General features: G+C 31.3%; 2 long non-coding RNA genes across 2 annotated transcripts; both read right to left on the bottom strand.

The window, feature by feature from the left end:
• Positions 1 to 6,813: 6,813 nt before the first annotated feature.
• Positions 6,814 to 9,860, bottom strand: LOC134683936 (uncharacterized). Its single transcript, XR_010101118.1, has 3 exons — positions 9,777 to 9,860; positions 8,301 to 8,384; positions 6,814 to 6,878 (listed from the first exon to the last, which is right to left on the bottom strand). It is a non-coding gene; the product is annotated as an uncharacterized LOC134683936 (long non-coding RNA).
• Positions 9,861 to 10,327: 467 nt separating this feature from the next.
• LOC134684190 (uncharacterized) lies at positions 10,328 to 11,883 on the bottom strand. The gene is made up of 3 exons (XR_010101197.1): positions 11,853 to 11,883; positions 10,865 to 10,951; positions 10,328 to 10,417 (listed from the first exon to the last, which is right to left on the bottom strand). It is a non-coding gene; the product is annotated as an uncharacterized LOC134684190 (long non-coding RNA).
• Between the last annotated feature and the right edge of the window lie 10,223 nt (positions 11,884 to 22,106).

The raw sequence follows: 22,106 nt of genomic DNA, 5'->3' as shown, positions 1-22,106 counted from the left end.
ATATTTATAGAAATATAAAGCACAAAAGGTAATATTATGTTAACTTGTAACATGTACACTAACATATAAAATTGTATTTCATGCATACAATGGGAGATAACTCAAATTTGTTTCTGTAACTGAACACTTTAAAACTGTTTTACATATAAAAAATGTGGATCTTTAATTTAAAGATCTGTTTTATAATAATGTGCTAAATTAAAAAAAGATAATACAAAATTGGGATATCACTTTATCAAGATATCAATTATTTTCCTTGTTGGAATGCTGTCTGTAGGTGTTGTACAGTATGTTTCAGTTACAGAATGTTTATTCTAGATTTTGTAATGATGGCAATATACATACATGGTAAATGTTTATCATTAAACTAATAATGTGTAATTGTAAGACCTGATTTAAACTACATATTGTAAAAATGTAAATTACTATTCAAAAGACAAATATGAAAATCTCTGAAACATTCTTTCTTTTATGCTTTTTTTTTTAATAAAAGACAAAATATGTGCTGGGCACTTGGAGTACCAAATTTTATGTTCAATACTTGTACAAATGTTTGTGTCAAATGACAGTTCAAATATTCTATATAGTTACATACAAATAATGTATATGATACATATCTCTATATTTAAGACTGATATGGGGGTTGAAAATAGGGGTACATATAACCTGGTTGATAACCATAAGGGCCAGGAGTACCAGATTGGAATGTATCAGCTCTTTCATTGTGTCTGGCATTGTTTTGATATTGATGTTGGTTGTTTCTATATGTATCTCTATGTGTTGGTCTATAACCATTTCTAGAACCTGAATCAACCATTCTTGTTACCTGCCTGAGGTCTAATTTTAGACACTTGCCAACAGATGATTTGATATTGGCAGCAACAAATTTTAAACCTTCATTTGACAAATGCTTTCCATCTTGTGAGAAAAATTTCCTGATTTGGTCCCCCCGAATACAAAAACCTTGAACAATTTTGGTGTTTGCATGTTTGTCTTTAATGTTATCAACTAAATCCTTGCATAACTTGATGCATGATTCTGGGTCTTGATTCCTGAAATCCTTGGTGAAAGTGTTGATAAAGATACTTTCAAACTGTTATTCACATTCACTCAATTTATCCTTGGCTTCTTCAAAGGAATAAACATTGAACTTGCTGACTTCACATCCATTTAGTAAATAGTTAGTTCTTAAGTTTTTGATATGTGAGTTTTCTTCTACTGCTACTTGTTTTAGTGGTTTAGTAGCACTTGCAGGTTTGTAATTGTCCGAGTTTATAGATATTGTGCCTTCATCCAATAATAGCGGCTGAAATCTATTCTGTGTATCAATTGGATATGTGTTCTCCTGTGTATGTTGCCTGGTGTTATTTTCTAATCGGCTTGATGGTTGTCTAGGGCTGTTATTCTTGTGAGATACATGATTGTTATTTTCATCGTTCCTTTTAAGCTTATTTGATTTTGCACATATAAGCATGGCTTCACATGTAGTTTTTAATGTATCCGTCATTTCAGAAGTTTTTTCACTGATCTTGTCTAAGGCATCAGTTAGGCTGTATTGTGTCTGAGTTATGTAATCAATTTTCTGTGTTAACGTGCACAGATTTTTTTCATTTTCTAATTTAGCTTTGAGTGTTGCATTCTCCTTGCTCAGGTTCAGAACTTTCTGGTCTATATTCTGGTGTTGGATTTTAATTATGCTTTCAATTTTGCTATCGAAATATGGTCTATCAATTTCACATTTACTGTCAATTTCATCTAGTTGTTTAGATAGCTCATTTAGTTGTTTACCTCTTGTAAATGTATAGTCTTCGATCTGTGAATGAAGTAAGCTGATTTGGTCATCTTTGCAGGATTCATGTGTGTTTGTAATGGCTGGAACGACACTCATCTCTATTTCAAGGGTATCATCTTTATTCATGCACTTGGTGCAATTCTCTTTATTTACATTTTGTTCATTATTAGACTTGATGGGTTCCCATTTATCTTTAAATTGTTGTGGTACTTTTGAGCAATTTTCACATGTGTATTTTCTTAAGGATGTTGTCAGTATAAAAAAGTTGGTAGCTAGGGAGACAAGTGCATGTATAGTGAGTCTATTTGGTGCATTTGCTGCATAACATTATAAATTCGTCACATACTTGTTCACATGTGGTACATTTTGGGATGATTTTATTTTTCTATGTCATCTGTTAATGTCTGAGTATTTGTTTGTTCATTGAGCATAAGTGTTTTGGTATTAGTTTTTTCTTCGTTATCCGATAATGGTTCATGTAGAGCACACTTATTGTCCGAATCGTCACCTTCTTGTTCGTCAATGCTACATGTATCTTGGTGCAATGGACGCCATTGCATTTATGACCAAAATGTTCTGGGGTTTTAGGGTTGTCAGTTTCATTAAACACTGATATTCGATTACAGGATGAGAATGTTGAACCGGATAGTAAGAAGTTTATAGCCTGATCCATAGACGTAAAGCCTTTGAAAACCGCATGCTTGGAGCGGTATACACTTTGTTCGCACCTGATCCATTCTGTAAAGATTCCAATTGTTACCCCTCGAGCAACACTATAAAACTTTTTCGTGGACATAATTGTTCACTTAAAACCTTAATTTACAGGTCTTATTATTCAGGGTTAAGGAAAAACCTTCAATTTAAGCCTTGGTAAAATTTCACATTGGCATCGCCATTTTACCGGAAGTTACATCTAGGTTTATTAGCATCAAATCAAAGGCAAGTAAAACAGGCGATATATTTCAACGTCTGTGCTCTTGTTTATAAACAGGTTTCGATGATATGAAATTCATGATCTTCTTATACATTTTCCCATTTCAACCAATTCATCAGATGACGTCTTATAAGAGTTTTTGTCAATTTTTAACAAAACATAGCGCTGTTTGATAAGATAGACGATTGTACTTTTGACATTTTTTTTAAGTTTACACATTTTCCTCTTATTTAAATAATTGTCAAGATAGATGCAATTTAAAATAGGAGAGACTATGCGTAAACAGAAAAAAATATTAAAACCAAAAAGCCAAGATCGTCATGATGATCTAAAAAAGTCCCGTTATTGCCCTAGACCACTAAAAAAAATAGTAATAGCAATTTTACTTGTTTCCATGAACAGTTTCATAGCTAAACAGAAACTAGAGGCAGTGAAATTGATCAATAGTACAAGATATACAAATGTTGATATGACTGAAATCATCTGATGACTTTTTTTTTAACCAATTTTAGTGTTTCTGTTAAATAACTTGTAAGCTTTAGGGTGTACGAGTAAAGTATAAGTTATACAATGTAACAGAAATTTTCAACCGACTATTTTTAGATCTATGCATGTTGGATTGACAACGGATCACAAATCAGTTATTTTTTATGATATTTCAAAGTTAAGAGTTTTTATTGGGTCAATGAAGTTCATTCATAAGGAAAGTTTTATGACTGCAACCACTAATTGCAATCATGTATATTGCGAACAACCATTAAATGATTGTTTTCAATTAACATAAGGGATTACGACTGTTTTATCCTTCATGTTTTATTCATAATTTTGTTGGTCCTAATTTTTGATTTGTGGCATCAACGGATAATTTTTTTTAAATACAAAACCTGCATGCTGAGTTTGCTTTCCACTGACCCAGTGATTTTAAGATTTTCTGACGAAATTAAGATATCTGGGTCGTGTTCAATATCTATGTAGCGCCATAGACTAGCTACTCGTTCAAGAGTCATAAATCTACGTAGCACTAAGTAGCCGATACGCTATTGAACGCAACCCAGACATCGTACGATAAACATGAAGATGACAAAAGATGCACAAGGTATGTATAAATGATAACATATTTTACACAAATTAGTTTCCAAGTTTAATTATAATAATATTAACAGAAAAAAATCTACTAACCAGTTCTAATCTTTGTGACATAAAACACTTTTTAGCTGCAAAGTTTCTTTATGGAAATAATATCAGATTGTCTATTATGCTAACTTTTTGGAAGTCTTTAGTTTACAAATATACAACGCTCTTTATTTGCATATAAGAATGAAAATTGCTATCATTTTTAGAAAGAATAATACACCCAAACAAAGGAAAAGGTAACAGTAGATAGAAATCAACACAGCATAAGAAAATACTAAACAAAAAGACATGCATAACAATATAAATAAGAATACAAAGCAATAAATCACAATAAAACAAAAAACGAATAGTATGAAAAGAACAATATATAATGCTAGATATCCCTGATAGAAGAAAAGTTTGTAATCGAAATTATGTCTATCTGCGTCATTATATATTTTTGCCTTCCTAGCAATAATATCAGTACAAAACATTATATAGTTTATACATGGTGGAGTATATGAGTGAATAATATTCTGGATAGAGGATGCCGCGGGTGAAAAAGTCGACGTTATAAAAGCACTGCTTCCACTCAAGGACTGTAAGTGACGCAGTACTATGTTTGCAAGGAACTCAGGGTTTTTAGAAAACCATTCACTAAATATACATACACCAAAATACAAGTGAATCGATAAATAGATCAGAAAGATGATTCTCCGAAAACGGGCTACACTCATACCTAAAATGAAAGGATTATGTGGTAAATACAGGCATTATAAACACATTTATATACTATATTGCTGTTTTTGTTCGCCTGCAACGAATTAGGAATTACAAAGTGGCAGCAGCAACGACTTGAACTATTTGTATAAATAGTTATCAAGGGAACCAAGATTATAATTTAATAAGCCAGACGCGCGTTTCGTCTACCCAAGACTCATCAGTGACGCTCAGATCAAAATAGCTATAGAGGCAACACAAGTAAAAAGTTGGGGAGCATTGAGGACCCAAGATTTGAAAAAAACTGTGCCAAATACGGTAATCTATTCCTTGGATAAGAAAATCAGACAAACAATAGTACACATGCAACAACATGTAAAACTAAAGAAAAAATAACACGAACCCCACCAAAAACTAGGGGTGATCGCAGGTGCCCCGGAGGGTATGTAGATCCTAATCCACATTTGGCACCCGTCGTGTTGCTTATGTGATAACAAATCCGGTAAATAGTATATAATTCGGTAGGTCACATTCATGGAGCGGAGTGATTGTAGTCACGACGTAAGGAACATTGCCGTGTTTTTGTGTTTTAGTCCGTTCTCAAATATTGTAAACGATATGACAAGTGTATTTGGTGTATAAAATAATTATAAGATGTTAATTTTTGCTTGGAAGGGTTAACGTTAATCTGACCTTGACCAATTTTTCATGGTACATTGGTCAAATTTTAGGTTCCTTTACTAAGTCTGTTTCAGAAATACTGTAAGTAATAGAATAACCATATTTGATGTATGGTATGATTGTAATGTTATAATTATATACTTGTTGTATAACCTTTTGCTCTAAGAAACTCAATATAGATTTTATCATGATAAAAACATGTAAAGCATACAAGTATGGCGTTGAATCAAGGTCGTAGCTATTGATTTAAAAAAATGAGTAATTAATTTCAGCAGAAGTTGAATCCATTTTAGCATATGCTTAATTTATTTAAACATTTCATTTTAGCATAATCGGAATTCTTTTTAGCATATTCCAAATTAATATTAATATTCCGAGTCAATATTTCTGTACATACTAAATAATTCGCTTAATTGCATTGGAGTAAATATGGTGAAATGAATTTCCCACGTGCTGAAAAAGAATTTAGCATATCCTAAAATCAATTCAGCTTATGCTTAAGTTTTACATATGTTAAAATAAATAATTGATCAGTGTGTGTACTATAATTAATTTGGTAAATGGCAAGCCACCCCCTGGTATATCAAATCCTTTCAGTTTTACGTTTTTGTATTCACCATATACAAGAATAAAGGGCCATTTTGTGGGAAACTTATATTTAAAAAAAATAGTCAATTATTAAGGGAAATACTGAAGCATTACTGGAGCGCGCCCTCTCTTTAGCAAGCAATGCGCCCCTGAAAATTTCTGCATCTGTTCCTGAAGAAATATAGCGTTTTGGTTTTAGTAAATTGCTTATTACAACTATACAATCGTCTGCATGTTATAAGTATATTGTCATGACAGCCGATCAGTATTTTCTGTTGTAATCCGATCTGAAACATGAGCTTTTTTGCCAGGAGTCAGACTTTCACAATCCTTTTACATCAACGCCTGAATATGATGGAAAGGATTTTGACGACTCATAATAGAAAAAAAATGACTACTCATTTTTTTACTATTGTAGGCATACATTAAATGAATATAACTGTTATAACCAAAAAGAAAATAATTAGTTATTTTGAACGTACCTTCAATAAATATAATTAAATCAAGGACCCCTCTCTCAATCAAGAACAGTATCCATCTGAAACCTGAAAATGTAGGTAGAATATTCATGAGTGATTTTGGTTAGCGCCATTCGTGTACGTTCCGTTATAATTGTCTTACGGCACGCTTCTCACGCCCTGCGTCATAAGTTCGGACACCAAATGCACAAAAACTATATAGAAATACAGGAAGATGTTTTTCATAGATAATACAGAGGCAATCCTTACAAAATATGTTGCTTGTGAATCTTTTTATAAAAAAAAATGCAGTCTAGTTACACACTGAATGTTTTTTCAACTTGTAATTTTTATCATGCATTTGAACTTAATGTCATTATTTCTCCAAAGATGTATATATAAAAGTGTCTTTTTTCTATATAACCCGAAACATTAAAAAAAAGGAAACATTACAGCAAACTAATGCAAAATGTAAGTCGTTTCAAAATATGTATGAGAAGTTTACAGATAAATTGATCAGATTATATACCTTTCCCAGTTGCAGTAGATCTATTTCTAGTGTTGGCTCTATTAAGTTCTAGATTTAATTCACCTGTAACAAAAGTATGATGAAACGAAAACATATAAGACAAACTAGAAACTTGAAACTAATTCTAACTCATTTGTGGAATAGAATTCAAAATGCATATTTCCCTCACCAAGTACTTGATTAAAGGGGCACTAGCAGTCAAATTTATGTTCAATTTATGTAAAACATTTATCAAAATTATAAATAGTCCAAAATAAAAAAAAAGGTATATACCTAGCGCGAGCTCAATAATATGAAGTTTTTTTTGTGTGTATTTTATTCTAAACGCCGTATAGTTATCGGTCGAGTTGATCTCTGATTGCAATATCATCGGTATAAACATAAATATAAATATAAATATATACCAGATACTATAATTTCATATTATAGATATATGTTAATGGTCGTTTTTACTAGTAAAAGAATGATTTTTGTGGATCGAATCAGTCAATCAAATGATTAACCTTTGTTACATGTTCAATATTGAAATTTTTTGCTTTAAATAATTGAACACGAACAATGTATGCGGTATCCAGGTAAGGAGTGAAATTTAAGTACACATGAATACGGATTCAATGAAGGAAAATATCAAAACTAAAATTTCACTTACTAGGTCACAATTTTGTGTGGATAAAAGTCTACAGAACATATGAAATATAAATGGCATGTGAAGACAGGAGGAATCAATTTCGTAATGATTTATCCCAATGATTATTGTAATATTTTGTGACACAAAAACTAAATTTTTAAGCTCATGTATGACACACTTGGTTTTCTTCTACAAATACTTTATTGGTTCATGGTCAATATCAAAAGTAGATAAATCTAGCACTTTTGTCTTGGTAAGTCATTTAATACACATCTTCTGATATACAAAAAAAAATGTAATTGGGCTTTTTACTTCGGTACAAATGTACTGACATGATTCATAAAAGAACATTCTAAAACTGATAATAAATTTTTGAATTATGATGGAACAAAGGTTTCCACTCCGTCAATCAATTTTATCCGACTGTCATACAAGTGAAAGGTCTAGCTTGATATAAAACCAGGTTTTATCCACAATTTTCCACATAAGGAAAATGTCTGTACCAAGTCCGGATTATGACAGTTGTTATTCATACGTTTGATGTGTTTGAGCTTATGATTTTGCCATTTGATTACGGACAGTTTTAGAATTTTCCTCGGAGTTCGGTAAATGAGTTATTTTACTTTTTAGATAGATTTTGCAATTTTTGGAGTAATTTTTGTCATAACGCTCTTCAAATATTTCGGTACTTATACATCATCGGCTTTCAAACATTCAGCTTTGAGCGTTCCTGATGAATGTAAATCAAGAAAAGCACTTTGGGCTTATGAATTTAATAAACGTGTTGTAATCATGTTTTGTGAAGAAGATATTAATTTTAAATCACAGAGAAGATATATTAAAAAGAAGAATCTTACTATTTTGAAGCTGTAGACCACTGCAATTCACTTCAACTCTTTCAAAGTTCTCTTTAATTTTCTCCAACTCTAACATCTTCTGATCTAAACAGATATTTACGAGGAATTAAAAAGTGATTATTCCAAACAGTATTGTAATTTGAGCAACATGCAAATCTAATATTGATTTTGGTAAAGTAACACCATAGTATCTTTCATTTAAACGAAAGATGGGTAACAATGCACAAGAGTTTTCGACTTATTTAATACCATAAGGTCAACTGCAGTCGCTGTATTATTCAACACCAGGGCCCATTTCACACATATTTCCAACATTTTGTCTCTCTTTGTTTATATGTTTGTTTGTTTTCGTATTCATTAAATTTATAACACGATGGTGACTGCTGTATTTCATGCTTGCTTATTTTGTTACCACATCATATTCAATATAATGGAATTTTATGAGACTGTCACCATTATCCACCATTTTCTACAAAATAAAAAGCCTGTACTAAGTCAAGAATATGACAGTTGTTATTCATTTGTTTGATGTGTTTGGTCTCTTCATTTTGCCATTTGACTAAGGAAAGTTCGTTATGACTTTTCCTCAGAGTTCGTTGTTGTTAATTTCCTTCTTTTGTTTTGAAAAGTCCGATTTACGGTATGTCGCCTACAATGTATACGATAAACAGTTTATCGGCCTTTTCTTCAGTATACTGGAGCTCATTCCACTGTACTTAGTCGCCAAACAAGTTCAATGTTGTGACGCGTGGCTGACATTTTACATCTGTTTGCAGACATCCTTATTATATATATTTTTATTAATATTTTACTAAATTTTTCGTCGATCTTACTGACTGATAATTTCCTTTCTGAGCACAGTAGCGTGCTATAAAAAAACCATCGCTAGAAACCAAGGGATCACGTTGCGTTGTCACTGACATTGACAATTAAATTGACAACGTCATTATATATAGGTAAAATAGCGATTAACAGATTATCATTGGTCATCTCAACTCGATTGCTTTCACACTTCAGCTGAACCGGCTTAAGCGAGAAAATCAATTTCGTTGAGATTATCAACTATAAATATAAAAATAAATAACTAATTATAATTTTCTAAATATTAAAAAAATAAAGTAATGCTTCATTTTTACAAAGTTCTTGGTATATTTTAATATTGCAATCCTACATTTAGGTAAGGTGGTCTCAATTTGACCTTGTTTCAAACATACATTTATTTACAATTTTCAGTTACGCTAGTAAATTTTGTTTTATATTTTGACCACTATTGCAATGTTCAGGCTCATTAAAGAGAACTGTAATTTCCTGGTTCATATACTCAAGTGCTGCATGGTCATAATCGAAACAATGATGCATCTAGCTCTTTTGTCATGGTCTTTTGATTTACAAAGAAAATTATAAATGGGCCTTTTAAAGTTTAGAATATATTGTTTTTGAATCAAAGAGATGATGTTTCAAGACTTAAAATCTTACTATTTTGAAGCTGTAGACCACGGCAAGTTTCTTCTGCTCTTTCAAAGTTCTCTTTCATTTCCGCTAACTCTAGTACCTTCTGATCTAAACAGTTATATGAAAGGAATTAAAACGCGATTATTTCAAACAGTATTGTAACTTGATTAAAATGCGCAAATCTAACATAGATTTTGGTAAAGTAACGCCAGAATATCTTTACACTTGAAAAGTATGATTTAAGGAATGTATAGCATACTGTAACAGTTTATGATTTTTTTCCTTCAGTGTACTTATATTGAAATCCGTAGCTCATTCCACTGCACTGAGTCGTAAAAAAAGCTCATTATTGTGATTCGTTGCTGACATTCTACATCTGTTTGCAGAAATCCAGGTAATATTTTGTATTTGATAACTTTTCCATGTCCATATTCAAGTTGTGCATGGTCAATATCAGATCAATGATGCACTTAGCATGTTTGTCGTGGTCGTTTGATATACACAGTTATAAATGGGCCTTAAGTTGAGAAGATAATGATTATGAATCAGAAAAAGATGTAAACAAGACCTTATAATCTTAGTACTTTGAAGCTGGAGACAATGACAAGTTTCTTCTGCCCTTTCACACTTCTCTTCCATTTCCTCCAACTCTAGCACTTTCTGATCTAGTTATGAAAACATTATTTTCTTTTGGTCTGTGTTTGCATCAGATTTATTTTGAGAAATCAGGTAAAAGTCACAACGAAGTGTCATAAGAATAAGAACACTAGAATCAAATTATTTCGCTATCTTCGAATGGTATACTAGTAGTTAGTTTAGTAATTAGTTATAATTAGTTATTCGTTTTCCATATTCGAACGTTTAAAACATTTTTTTGATTAAATATAACAAAGTCTTCATTTTTTTCAAGCCTTTTGGAACGTTAAACACTAAGGTTTTTAGTAAGATTCAATTGAACTCTGCTTGATAGAAATTTCTTTATCAATAATACCACAACTGTATCTCCTTTTAAATATTCCTTGCTGATGAACCCAAATCTGATACAGACTTTAAAAGTTTGGAATTACAGGTAAACAAAAATAAATTTGAAGGTCATCTCACGTTAAACATACCAATATCTCTCAACAGTACATTTAAGGTGGCTGTGGTGTCTTCCTCCATCTCGGATTTTGAAGTAGCAGATAAGAATTTGTCTGGATCTTTAATAAAATGTCAAAATTTTTAGAGTATCATGTAATTCATGTGTAAGATTTGTTATGTTAATATAGAAAAGCGTGTGTTTATGATGTTTACAGATGTTTCATCTTTCTTTTAAAACACATTGTATTCGTTGATTCATATGCCACATACGGGGAGTAAAAGTCAGATAGTAGGAGAAAACACTCCGAAGGGAAGATAACTTAGATAAAGTAATTTTATATTTTTATATTAGAAAGAGTTGGGAATTTACCTATTTTTTTATGAAGCTAGAAAATAAGTCCGGTGATCCCATTTTTTTTTATATATTGTATTATATTTTGGAAAAAAGCTTGATACAAAATACATTTTGACAAATTATTTAAAAGTTCTACGCGTTAAAATCAAGACCCCCATGCATCTTAAAGTCTGCACCTTTTCTATTCAGAATTTAACGAAACAAATTGATAAATTAAATACGTAGGTTCTGAGAATTTTGTGCATCAGTATTATATGAGGGAAATTCAACCGCCACTATAAAATAAAGATAAGATGGATAGAGACATAAATTTAACCTCACAACAGGTAACATTAAGGACTCCTTGAAAATTTGATGCATAAAAAGTAAGGTAACAAAAATACCAAACACCGAGGAAAATTCTAAACCGAAAGTCTCAACGCAAATGGCAAAATCAAAACTTAAATCACATCAAACGGATGGATAAAAACTGTTATTTTTTTTTACTTGGTACTAACAGGGATTTGTTAATGTAGAAAATGGTGGATTTGTTCGTTAACGTGTAGGGATAATGACATACTGCCTTAACAAGGTATCGAATTTAGCATCCCCATAGTGACTGCAATATCAATATATCTCGCACAGTGAGATAAACGCAGGTACAATAGATTGAAATATTAGCTCACCTTATTGATAGAACATTTTGATTATTTAAACTTCCTGGTGTGGGAAAATCAATATTCATGATTTAAAAGTAGATATAGCAGTGTTTATGGTAACGTGATCTCATACCGATTCTGGTTCTATTGTGTCATGATTTTGGAGTATACCCAAGTATTCATACATCTTGAGCTTTCATTCCCCTCTATTTTAGGCTCCTGGTTAACGTTTATCTATTAGATCATTCGAATAAAGTTATATTTGTATTAATATTCTATAAATATATAACGATGTATGTGGACTTTATTTCCATGTGACTGTGACCCATCGACAAAAGAGAACTAAAATCTAAATTCTATAAAGGAAAGAACACACTGGCATATAAATTCACTTGTTTTCTTTATCCGTTGTGTACAATCACAGTTTTAATATCTGAAAACAGTGAAGAAAAAGTACTTAACTCTATGGTTAATTCATTTACATAATCGAAAAAAGAAGATGGCAATTGCTCATCGTACCGCAATCATACGCGAAAATATATATATATTAGTGTAAGCGTTAAAGTGACAATTTGATAACTCGTCTTTCCTATATTTAATAGTTTAAAAAAAAGACTATTTTATTGATATTCATGTCAACGCCGATGTGCTGACTACTTGGCTGGTGATACCATCAGAAACGAAACGTCTAGCTTTCGTTTCTGTATGTGTTACATTTCAACGTTGTGATTCTGTTGTGTCGTTTGTTTCCTCTAATATTTGAGTGTTAATTCACATTACTTTAAGACGTGACACGGTATTTTTCTATCCCAAATTCATGTATTTTGTTTTGATGTTCTATTTGTTATTCTCATCGGATTTTGTCAAATACTACAATCGTTTCTGTGTGTGTTACATTTTAATGTTGTGTCGTTGTTTTCCTCTTATGTTTAATGCGTTTCCCTCAGTTTTAGTTTGCTACCCGAATTTGTTTTTTCTATCGATTTATGGGTTTCGAACAGCGGTATTCTACTGTTGCCATTATCTAGCAGCAGTGGCATCGTCATAGTAATAGGCTATTAATATAACACGCCAGACGCAAGCAAAACACACTATATATTTAAATAAATTTTGAAGCTAATTTTCTTTTGTTTAATCCAATGTTGTCTATGACAGCTTTGATATTGTGCTGTAGCCGTGAGTCTGTAAAAATATTGTAAGATGTCATTATGTTATCTTCAAAAACGTCAATTTTTCTACAGCCTTTTACAAAGGTTTAATCTTTGTGTAAATATTGCTCACCTTTAATAAGTTTTTTCAATAGTGTACAGTATTTATAACCATGGTCAAAACAGAACTGTATACAAAATAGTATAAGAGATGTGGTAGTAACCGATTGGTATCTAATTTTCTCTCGTTCCCATGGGCTTCTTGTTTCATCAATTAGATTGGCATGAATATCCCAAATATTTTGATCATTGTTTTTAAGTTACTACTGAGATAATATGTGTGTATTTTGTTGTTTCTGTGAACCCCTTGTGTAATTAGTTATATATTGCTATTGAATCTCAATAAGTGCATTGTGTACTTTTTTTTTGTAATATCTTTGTAATATAATTTTTACCTATTTTGTCTGTGTGTTTTGTTAGAGCATCGTTGTCTATATAATGAAATTTGATCGTCATGAGATTGGGAGGTTTGGCTAGCTATAAAACCAGATTTAATCCCCTTTGTTCTACTTTAAAAAAATACCAGTACCAAGTTAGAAATATGAAAGTTGTTATTCATTCGTTTGATGTGTTTGAGATTTTTTATATTCCTCGGAATATAGTTTTTAAAGATATAAATATTCATCCAATTACTAAATTTGACGTCCATCCCCTGCTTTTTGTACATAAAAGGCTAACCTGAAGCTGGGAATATAAATACTTTTTTTCCTGTAATAAATTCATATTACATTCTTACATCTAAGTATTGTTAAACGGTATAAGACATCAAATGGTTTTTTTTTCTCATAAAATCTATTGATTTAAGTCCTTTTTTCATAATTTGCATTTGCTGACGAAATTATCCTTAGTTTATTAATTTCTTCTATTTTACAACAGCAATTGCTTTTGGTAATGTTGGTAAAATTTCATGTTTACAAAAAAGAATGATTTTTTTGAAAAACTAACGATTTTCTTATCCCAGGCATATAATTGTATTTGGCACAACTCTTTGGAATCTTGGGTTCTTAACTCTCTTTTACTTTATACTTGTTTTGTTTTTTAACTATTTTGATCTGAGTGTCACTAATGGGTCTTATGTAGACTAAACGCGCAAATGACGTATCAAATTATTAGCCTGGTACCTTTGATAACTATAGTAAAAGGCTGCAGTAAAATTGACGTTTTCGGAGATCGCATAATGACATGTCACAATATTTGTACAGATTCACGGCTACATCACAATATCAAAGCTGCCATAGACAACAGTGTGTTAACAAAAGACTAGTAGCAGCAAAATTTATTGAAATAGATAGAGTTTTTGGTTTTGATATCAAAATCCAGGAATACTGAGTACAAATCAATTTCCGGTATTCAATCGGTGGACATATATCAGATAAATGGATGCAAATCAGTTCATGATGCATTGTATTCAAATGTCTTATTTATAAAAACTGTTTTCTCAGTGTTATAGTATATTCTATGAAATGGGTTAAACGATACAATTGATAACATGTAAGAAAAAAATGAAAACAAATGGCTAAATCAATAGCATAAACCCTTAAAACGGATAGAAAACAACTGTCATACTGCGGCTTTGGTACATGTATTTCCTTATGTAGAAAATGGGGGGTTAAACCTAGTTTTCTAGCTATCTAAACGCTGTCTTACATTGCCAATTTGATAAAACCTCTGTCTTACATAGATAATGACTTTTAAGGATGTTCGCTGGTCATGTTTTTGGCAAAGTTGGCGCACCGTAAATGGGATGTAGTCGTAATATAAAAGCAACTAAATTTTTCTTATGATTTGTTTTAAATATGTATTCGTTGATATTAATCGATAAAAAATATATTTTAAGCAAAAGAATTTCCACGATAAGAAATTGTTATAAATAGAAATACTAGTTTCTCATATTATTAATCACATAACACCACTGTCGTACGTTATTTAGTTTAAACAATATTTATTCGAAAAGTGCACGAAATATAATTATACAATATAAATATTTGTACAGGGATTCAAAAATTGTCGTACATTGGTAATCATAGTAAAAAAGTGGCTTACATTAGACATCATATTACACGGTAGGCGTAGTGTCCGGCTAGAATCGTGGTTTTTCGAATTAATTGGTCATTTTTTCGAGTGTAGATCGGACTTTTTCGAGAAATAAAACATGCGCTAAGGTCACTTAACTGCTCTTATGTTATGATAGTTTTTTATACACTACTTCTTACCTTATCTTGAATACTATACATGTTTTGAGCAAGAAAAAAGCACAATTTCCGAGTATTTAACCAAAATATTCAGTCTTTTTATTCGAGACCACAGTGAAATTTTCCGACAAATCGTTACAGGTTTTCTAAAAATAAAATAATTAGAAAAAAAGCATTTATGACTTTTTGTAATTTGTAACTGTAGTTTAGTGAATCACAATATATTATTGTCCGTTTATAAATTTTGAAACAATTATAAAACTAAGGTTTCAACTCCCTCAGGCAAAGTTGCCTTAGGTGAATTTGGCTATTTATTTTAGGTATTTTTGACATATAGTTCAACAATTTTGTACTTATCCATCTGCGGTTTTCAAATGTTTGGCTTTGAGCGTTCCTGATGAAGGTTAATCCAGAAACCTCTTCGGACGCAATAAATTATTAAAAGTGATGATTTCCATTTTTTACATCACTGGGTCGATACCTCTGCTGGTGGACTATCCGTCCCCGAGGGTATTACCAGCTCAGTAGTCAGTGCTTTGGTACTGATATTATTTAACAAACTTTATTAAAATTGTCCGTTTATAGATTTTGAAATTAATCAATTATTATAAAATATTGAAAACAACATGTTATTAATTTCTTGCGTCCGAAGCGCTTTTCTGGATTTACCTTCATCAGGAACGCTCAAAGCCAAACATTTGAAATCCGAAGATGTACAAGTATTGAAACCGTAGAAGAGCTGTATGTCTAAAAATACCTAAAATAAATAGCCAAATTCATCTAAGGCCAACTTTGCCTGAGGGAGTTGAAACCTTAGTTTCTTAATAATTTATAAATTTATAAACGGACAATTTTAGTAAAGTTTGTTAAATCATGTCAGTACAAAAAAACTGAGTACCGAGCTGATGATACCCTCGGGGACTGATAGTCCACCAGCAGAGGTATCGACCCAGTGATGTAAAATATTGAAAACAACACGTTATTAATTTCTTGATTCCGAAGCGCTTTTCTGGATTTACCTTCATCAGGAACGCTCAAAGCCAAACATTTGAAATCCGAAGATGTACAAGTACCGAAACCGTTGAAGAGCTGTATGTCAAAAAATACCTAAAATGAATAGCCAAATTCATCTAAAGCCAACTTTGCCTGAGGGAGTTGAAACCTTAGTTTCTTAATAATTTATAAATTTATAAACGGACAATTTTAGTAAAGTTTGTTAAATCATGTCAGTACAAAAAAACTGACTACCGAGCTGATGATACCCTCGGGGACTGATAGTCCACCAGCAGAGGTATCGACCCAGTGATGTAAAATATTGAAAACAACACGTTATTAATTTCTTGCGTCCGAAGCGCTTTTCTGGATTTACCTTCATCAGGAACGCTCAAAGCCAAACATTTGAAATCCGAAGATGTACAAGAACCGAAACCGTTGAAGAGCTGTATGTCAAAAAATACCTAAAATAAATAGCCAAATTCATCTAAAGGCAATTTTGCCTGAGGGAGTTGAAACCTTAGTTTCTTAATAATTTATAAATTTATAAACGGACAATTTTAGTAAAGTTTATTAAATCATGTCAGTACAAAAAAACTGACTACCGAGCTGATGATACCCTCGGGGACTGATAGTCCACCAGCAGAGGTATTGACCCAGTGATGTAAAATATTGAAAACAACACGTTATTAATTTCTTGATTCCGAAGCGCTTTTCTGGATTTACCTTCATCAGGAACGCTCAAAGCCAAACATTTGAAATCCGAAGATGTACAAGTACCGAAACCGTTGAAGAGCTGTATGTAAAAAAATACCTAAAATAAATAGCCAAATTCATCTAAAGCCAACTTTGCCTGAGGGAGTTGAAACCTTAGTTTCTTAATAATTTATAAATTTATAAATGGACAATTTTAGTAAAGTTTGTTAAATCATGTCAGTACAAAAAAACTGACTACCGAGCTGATGATACCCTCGGGGACTGATAGTCCACCAGCAGAGGTATCGACCCAGTGATGTAAAATATTGAAAACAACACGTTATTAATTTCTTGCGTCCGAAGCGCTTTTCTGGATTTACCTTCATCAGGAACGCTCAAAGCCAAACATTTGAAATCCGAAGATGTACAAGAACCGAAACCGTTGAAGAGCTGTATGTCAAAAAATACCTAAAATAAATAGCCAAATTCATCTAAAGGCAATTTTGCCTGAGGGATAATTTGAGCCCTACATTGTTTAAACTTTTCAAATGATTTACCTGAAATATTTGATTCTAGCTGTTGCCTTAACTGTTTAATGTATTCAGATGACCTTATTATGATTTCTGAAACTTCATCTGGATTACAAAATTGTTTAGATAATTTAATGGATTATTGTAATAAATGGGGACTAGAAATTAACATGAAAAAAACAAAAGTATTAATTTTTAATAACACAGGAAGAATATCAAAGGAAAAATTCACATTTAATGGTGAGCTTATTAATAATGAGAAAAAATATAATTATCTTGGCACGATATTCACTGTATCTGGCAGATTTACAGATGCTAAGTTTAATCTTTATAATAAAGTATTAAAAGCCTTTTTTAAATTAAAAAGTTATTTCACCAATTTTAAATCTAATATTAAAACACTTCTACATCTTTTTGACCACATCTGAAGCCAATTTTGTTATATGGCTCAGAAATTTGGGGCCAATTCTCTCCAAATAAGTTACAATCAAAAGGAGACAACTATTTTTTCCAAATGTGCAAAGATTTAGTTATCGAAAAATTACATGTTAATTTTTTTAAATATTCTCTACAGGTACTTAGAAGATCAACAAACCTAGCAGTGATGGGTGAGTTGGGGCACTACCCCTTATCTATTGAGGTTATTCTTAATATGACTAAATTTTGACTCGTACTCACAGAACAAAATAAATCCCTCATTAATGAAGCATTTGAAGAGTCCAAAATTGTATCTCAAAGATATAAAGACAATTGGTTGGGAAGCATTTATTCATTAATTAAATATCTTAATTTAACCCCCGAATTTTGGTTAAATCACAAGTCTCATATAAAGTCAATTATCATTAAAAAAAAACTCCAATTTAAATATGATGAAATTTGGCTTAACCAGCTAAATAATGACAAACCTGGCATGGTGCAAGAAAATAAATTAAGGACCTATAGACTTTTTAAAAATAATATAGGCCTTGAAAAATATTTATTGCTAAATAATTGTTAAACATTAAATGAGTTAACCAAATTTAGAATTAATGCCCATGAACTTGAAATAGAAAAGAGAAGACATAAAGGAATACCCCCGATTAAAGATTTTGTAAATTATGTAATAATGACATTGTTGAGGATGAAATTCATTTTCTTCTTCAATGTCCATCATTTAAAACTGAAAGGTGCAATTTTATTTTAAAATTATCCTCTAAATTTACTAATTTTAAAACTTTAAATGACCAATCTAAATTTGTATGGTTGATGTCAAATGAAGATCCATTTAATAATAATATAATGATTAAATTAATAGATAGTTTAATAAAGACTAGAAGAGTAAAATTAAGTATTAACACATGAGTAGTCCACAGCTCTTCTTTATATTATAAAACGGTACTGATTGTGTTCACTCGCTCATTATCTTTGAGAATATATACTGTGTTTGTTGTCTTCCTTCTCTTATATAATATAGTTTTAGTTTTATTGTCATGAATTGTAATTCCAATGAAAAAATCACCAAAACTATTTGTACACTTTAATTGAAACTGTAATTGTACTGCTCCTCGGGGCGTCTTGATTGACAAATAAAAAATGTTGTTGTTGTTGTTGTTGTTGTTGTATAAAGCTTTACTTAAAATATCACATGAATACAACATAATCCAAGAAAATAAGATGCAGGTCAGATAACCAGATTTGAAATACATGCACACCTTCATGTAATGCACCACATAAAGTTAACCCATTTCTTATAGTTCTTAAGAAACAAAATTTTCCAGTAAAACTTACAATTCAGAGTAGGACTCGTAAAATGTGTAAGATGAACCATGCCAAACAGACATACATACCTTACAATTAATATATGATTTAAACGATGTTGACCTTTTGATTGTAGTATCTTAGAAACAAATTCAACCATGGAAACATAACATTGACCAATGAAACATGAAAATGAGGTCAAGGTCAGATAATACCTAACAGAAAAAACATATACACCTAACAATCATTCCATACACCAAATATAGTTGACCTACTCTTATACTTTAAGTAAAACAGAACAAAACACAAAAACTTAACACTGAGCAATCAATCGTGAAATGAGGTCATTGTCAAATAAAACTTACAAGACTGACATATACATCGTAAAAATTTTTCTAACACCACATGTAGATCACCTATTGCATAAAGTATTAGAAGAAAAGATCAAAACACAGAACCTTAACTTTCCCCGCTGAACCATTAAATGAAGTCATGCTCAGATGACACCTGCCACTTGAACATGTACTTTTATTTTGAAAGTCTTTTTGGTCATGTGCTTTGTCTATGTGCCTCTTTGTTCTTTTTTTTTTTTATTAATATTTGATTTTTTTATTCTAGTGATTAAGATTATTACACAATGTTGTCTGCTGAACCCCTATTTTTGACATTTGTACCTATTCTGTCTTATTGTTTTGTTCACACATCGTTGTCAATATAATGGAATTTGGTGAGACTGTCATAAGTGTTAGGTTTATCTAGCTATAAAACCAGGTTAAAACCACCATTTTCCACATAAGAAAATACATGTACCAAGTCAGAAATATGACAGTTGTTATCAATTTGTTCGATGGGTTTAAGATTTTGATTTTTCCATTTGATAAGAGACTTTCCGTTTTGAATTTTCCTCGGAGTTCAGTATTTTATTTAAAAATTGATTTACACAATTGTAGGATAGGATACTGAAACCGGTTCTGATTATAATGGTTTTGTTAACGATAGTGTAATGTCAATTTTTAGCTTGGCAGTTTTATTAATCATGAACCAAGAATTTATCCAAGGATAAATTATTTAGATTGTTGTGGAGCACACACTACTAATTATAATGTGGATTAATTTATTTTCGTGTGTATCAATTTTCGGGAAAACGGTAAAAAAAACTTTTCGAGGTTCTGAAAAAGTCTGAAAACAAACTTATAGAAAAAAAATGTGTCAGAACGACATAACGACCCCGCTTGCAAGAAAATCTTGAATCCATATTTAGGAGTGGCTGTGGCAATTAGACAATGGAAGTCCGTAACTGTAAATATCAAAACATTAGTAACAGATTATCAGTAATCTATCTACTGTATTTGGAAAATTTTGTGAAAATAGGAGAATTGGCAATTCTTACCTTTCATACCTATACTTTCATTGATAAAACATAACATGGACTCATCCAGTATCCAGTTTGAAGGTCATTTAAGTTATTGTCACATTCATGCACGTTCTAATTGTCCATTCGTTTTTTATGCGTTTTGTTTTTTGATTTTGTCATGTGATTATGGACTTTCCAAATTGTTTTTCCTCTGAGTTCAGTGTTTTTGTGATTTTACTTTTTAATCAATAGTCGAGAATGAAAAGCATAAACAGTTTGTAGATAAACTAATAGTAACTTAATCCAATCAAATTGCGTTATATTCAATAACAATGACCGGTCCACATTATAAGTAATAGGGGTAAACTTGGTAGGGAGAGCATGTAAGATATTAAAAGTTCAAGTTTTTGCAATAACCAATAAAAATTTGTCAACCAAAAGTTTTGCCATCATTTCATAAACATGTCGTATTGTATTGATAAAGTTTTTGGATCTGTCAATTATGTATGTATGGCAATACACAGTTTGGGCTTCAAAAGTCCACAAATTTATTGACTTTATACAGAACATTCGTCCTTTTAAAACATAAACTGTTTCACAAACAATACTTGACTACAAAATAAAATCATTTCAAAAAACACTGCAAACATTTTCATTTCGATTGGTATAGTAGTTTTGTCAAAAAGTGCCTTCAAATGAACAGTGGTATAGCAAAAATCGAATTCCCTCACAAAATCTTGTTAGGCACTATAAGAACATATTCACACGTTTGAGTGACCATACTAAATTATCCTTTCCCATTGTAATATTCAAACCTAAATAAGAGGTCACTTTTTATAATGAACTAAATGTAAAACATAGGTAATCATCATTTCAATGGATGGAATGAAATAGCTCTGACATAGTTTGGATAAATTGTTTTTCGTCTATTTCAGGTAAAATTTCATACCTTGAGAAAAAAAAAATTCAAAAAGCAATACAATGTAATCCCCTTTTTGAAATTTGATTTTTTATATGCCTTAGGGGATTGTACGCTTAGTTCATTAAGAGTTCACTTTTATAATTAACTGACAATGAAAAGTCATTTATGTATAGCTTTTCATAGTGTAAGGAAAACCATGTACTATGAAAATTAGAGGTAAAAAACTGACTTTTCATTGGACGAGAAAAGGTGAGTATGTTCGAAACAATAAAACTATCAGATTGGCTTGGTTCATTATTGTTACCTTCTGTCCTAAATTGATTTTCTGTATTGGTCACTGCTGTTGTTTTAACAGTTTGACAGTTCAAAGTAGGTCATGTATTGGGGAAACCAGGTTAACGTTGTAAATTCCCGAGGAGATTATAGGTTTTGAAGGTTTTTACATTTATTTAAGCTGCATTTATAATCACGCGTATTTATTTTCACGGAAATATACTTACCGCAAAATTCGTGAAAATAAGTTGGACACAAATCAGCGAAGCGGAACCGACCTATATCTGTTATTTCAACAACATTTTCAAAGTCCAATCTCGTAATTTTGGTAGGAAAATAAGCGACATGGAACCAAAGTTATATATCTGTTACTCAT

This window comes from Mytilus trossulus, chromosome 9 (genome assembly GCF_036588685.1).
Source record: "Mytilus trossulus isolate FHL-02 chromosome 9, PNRI_Mtr1.1.1.hap1, whole genome shotgun sequence".
NCBI lineage: Eukaryota > Metazoa > Mollusca > Bivalvia > Mytilida > Mytilidae > Mytilus > Mytilus trossulus.
The sequence above is the reverse complement of the archived record's forward strand: the minus strand, read 5'-3'. Positions and strand labels throughout refer to the sequence as shown.